This window comes from Leucoraja erinacea, chromosome 6 (assembly GCF_028641065.1).
Source record: "Leucoraja erinacea ecotype New England chromosome 6, Leri_hhj_1, whole genome shotgun sequence".
In the NCBI taxonomy this organism is placed as follows: domain Eukaryota; kingdom Metazoa; phylum Chordata; class Chondrichthyes; order Rajiformes; family Rajidae; genus Leucoraja; species Leucoraja erinaceus.
In genome coordinates, this window is record NC_073382.1 from 84811794 (window position 1) to 84815844 (window position 4051).

The 4051-nt window shown below is 46.1% G+C and overlaps 1 non-coding gene across 1 annotated transcript; it reads left to right on the forward strand.

Moving 5' to 3' along the window:
• Positions 1–3710: 3710 nt before the first annotated feature.
• On the forward strand, positions 3711–3793 carry trnal-cag (transfer RNA leucine (anticodon CAG)). The gene has a single exon. It is a non-coding gene; the product is annotated as a tRNA-Leu (tRNA).
• The last annotated feature ends 258 nt before the right edge of the window (positions 3794–4051 follow it).

Here is a 4051-nt window from a genome sequence, read left to right on the forward strand (position 1 = left end):
TATGTTTTATGGGAAATGATCACTGGCATTGTAATCTAGCAGCATGAACAAATGGTTTAGTGCTTTGAGTTCCAATCCCACCAGAGCAGCTGTAGAATTTAAATGCATTTCATTAAATTAATGGAATTTAATTAAAATGGCTTTCATGGAAATATAGGATTGCATGTGCTTCACTCATGCCTTGATAGAGTGGATGTGGAGAGGATGTTTCCACTAGTGGGAGAGTCTAGGACCAGAGGTCACAACCTCACAATGAAAGGACGTGCCTATAGAATGGAGATTAGGAGCAATTTCTTTAGTCGGAGGGTTGTGAATCAGTGGGATTCATTGCCTCAGGTGGCTGCGGAGGCCGTCAATGGGTATTTTTAAGGCGGAGATAGACAGATTTTTGATTAGTAATGGGCCTGTCCCACTTAGGTGATTTTTTCGGCGACTGTCATAGTCGTAGCAGGTCGCAGAAAAACCAATGACTAGACCTCCCTACGACAACGTCTACAACAACCTACCACCTAGTGGACGTTAATCTACGACAAGCTACCAACAACCGGCGACCCATTAGGACGTCCACCTACGACCACACCTACGACAACCTACGTCCACCCGCGTCAAGCTACGACAAGATACGACCCTGTCGGCGACAACTGAAGACAACTTTAAGACAATTCATCCGCCGGTACCTGGCGCCGGTTGACGTAGGTAGTCGCCAATGGAATTCGCCAGTCAGCACCAGTGACAATTTACGTCTCCTGGCGACAACCTACGTCATCCCGGTAACAGCACCTACGTCAGGCTACGATAGTTGGCATCAAGTTGGCATCAAGCTTTGAACATTTCAAAATCCAGTGGCGACCAGGAAAAAGGTACGATTCTTTAGGTGACTGAGGAGACCATACTGGCGACACCCCAGCGACCATGTGGCAACAGCCTAGTCGCCTAAAAAATCGCCTGTGTGACAGGCCCATAAGGATGTGTTAGGGGTTACGGGAATGAGAGGGAAGGATAGAATAACAATGATTGAATGGCGGAGCAGGCTCCATGGGCCGAATGGAGTCTAATTCTGCTCCTATGAACTATGGATTCATGCATCTTTGGGGAAGAGAATGTGCTGGCCTTATGCAGTTGTATTGTTGTGAGTCTCGTGAGTCAAGATGGTTAATTGTCATGTGTACCGGCAATGGAACAATGAAATTCCAACTTGCTGCACCTTTTTTTTTTTTTTTTAATAAAAAAATTTATTAAATTATTAAAAAATAATATTTACACTACAATAAAACAAGCCAGAACCCACCACCATAATACAACACAAACATGTATCCATAATAAACTATTATACAATTATGATACAATCCTTATTGAGGATACATTCAACAGCCTGCGGAGCCCAGCGGTCCCAGGAACTCCCTCAGGGTGCCCACAGACAGGGCGTATTCCCTTTCTAATCCCACCCGGGTAGAGTAACCTGGAAAAGGGGCAGGCAGCTGGCCCGGTAGTTTGATCCTGCCCGTGACTCGGGGATGGCCAGCCTGGGACATGACATCTTACGCCCTCCCTCTCCCCTACGCACAGGGTTTTCTAAAGATGAGGTGGTGGTTTCCATCAATGCAGCTCTAAGGCAAGTAGCAGGTTTGTAGGTTCAAATTGGCTTCTGTAACGGCTCTAGTACACGTGGTACACAGATCTTCCAGCCCGTGTATGGGGTGATCGCTGCACCTCAGGGGCATGCATCGTAAATCTTTAAACTAAACTAAACTAATCTTTAACCACACTTTGTCCCGCCCCCAAATTCCTTTTTGTAAAGATCTTAGCTGAGAATCCCTCCCCCAGTGGCGCAGCGGTGAAGAAGGGTCTTACGACCCGAGAACGTTTGTCCATGACTCCACGGATGCTGCTGGACCCGTTGTAATTACTCCAGTGACCACGTAGTTTTTTTTTTAACTTTGACACTTCACTATGCCCAGTTTGACTCCAATTGGCTAATGAATAGAATAGTGTGTAGGTGACCAGTGTATGGGTGATGATTGGTCTCAGGGCACGCTGGTCATTAGATGACCTCAATTAAACGTTGGTTACTTTAACTTGCTTTGTCGGCACCCAAATCAACTCGGTTGTCAAGCCATTTCCAACTCCCCCCTCCAGTCTCCACATTGAACTTTCTGTCCTGGGCCTCCTCCATTGCTCCACGGATGCTGCATGACCCGGCCACATACAAACTTAGTGGTTTTTTTAACTTTGAAGTTCACTATGCCCAGCTGACTCCAAATAATGAATAGAATATTTGTGTGACCATTTTGGATGTTGATGGTTGGTCATTAGATGACCTCAACTAAACGTTGGTTACTGAACACTTGCGCTCGGTCCACCAAGGGCTGCTGGATCTCTCGGTTGTCAGCCGTTTCAACTCCCCTTCCCAGTCCCACACTGACCTTTCTGTCCTGGGCCTCCTCCATTGCCAGGGCGAGGCCACATACAAACTGGAGGAACAGCACCTCATATTCTGCTTGGGTAGCTTACAACCCAGCGGTATGAACGTTGAATTCTCCAATTTTAAGTAACTTCCCTCGGGCTCACATCACCATTAATCACCAATCAATCTAGTGATGAGTCTGAATCAAAGTGTGGTGAGTCTGTGGAATTCTCTGCCTCAGTGCGGTGGAGGCAGGTTCTCTGGATGCTTTCAAAAAAGAGCTAGATAGGGCTCTTAAAAATAGCGGAGTCAGGGGATATGGGGAGAAGGCAGGAACGGGGTACTGATTGTGGATTGTGGATGATCAGCCATGATCACATTAGTTTAGCTGGCTCGAAGGGCCGAATGGCCTACTCCTGTACCTATTGTCTATTGTCTATCAGGGAACCTCCTTGCCTGAGATCACCTGTTGCTGGCCCCAATTTGTCCTGTTTTTTTTCTCACATCCAGTTTCTTCCGCACCCCTCACCCAAAACATCACCTATCCGTGTTCTCCACAGATGCCTGACCCGTTGAGTATTCCAGCAATCTGTGTCTATCTTTGGTGTAAACCAGCATCTGCAATTGCTTTTTACTTGATTTATTTTCTTGTAGCCTAACAATTCTGCTGTGCATACATCTGGTTTAGTTTAGTTTATTGTCATGTGTACCGAGGTACAGTGAAAACCTCTTTGTTGCGTGCTATTGTCAGTGGAAAGACTATACATGATTACAATCAAGCCGTCCACAGTTTACAGATACAGGATAAAGGAAATACTGTCTAAGTGCAGTAACATAGTCTAAAATAGTATCCGATGATTAGATGGTAGGTCGGGACTCTTCTCTCATTGTTGGTAGGGTGGTTAATTTGCCTGATCACAGCTATGAACAAAACACTACAGACAGAGATTTGTACAGTGGCCAGAGTGTGGCTGACTTCGCATGGTTGAGCATGTTGAGAATACTCGGTGGGCCTGCTGCATAGAGCCACACTTCTGCTGGCTTGCCGTTAGATGAGATTGTAATGTGTCCCGCACGCTGGTTTCAGAGGCACAGCGCCAGGTTCACCTGTTACAACTGAGCTGGCACAGAACCATGCATGTCAGGATCGGCTTGGGTGGTCTTTCTCCAACTGGGGAACTAACACGGAGTTGGCTGCTGGAATGTGGCATTTGCAAAGCACAAAAATCTTAAGGAATTCAATTACAATTGTGTTCGAAAGTCAAGAGTGACACATGTATCGGCAAGGGAACAATGAAATTCTTATGTCAGGATGGCCGAGCGGTCTAAGGCGCTGCGTTCAGGTCGCAGTCTCCTCTGGAGGCGTGGGTTCGAATCCCACTTCTGACACATTTTACTGCATTTCGTTGTCTCTGTACTGTACACTGCACAATGACAATAAAGTTGAATCTGAATCTGAATCTGAATTACTTGCAGTAGCACACCAGCCCCGTAAACACCATAAATGTAAAGTCACCAAAAATATTCGGTACATTAATAACCACATACTAATATAACACACAGTCCATGGAAGATCAAAGTTGCTGAGGTTAGTGTTGTGCAGTGGTCAAGAGCCTGGGAAGAAGCTGTTCTTCAACCTGGTCACGA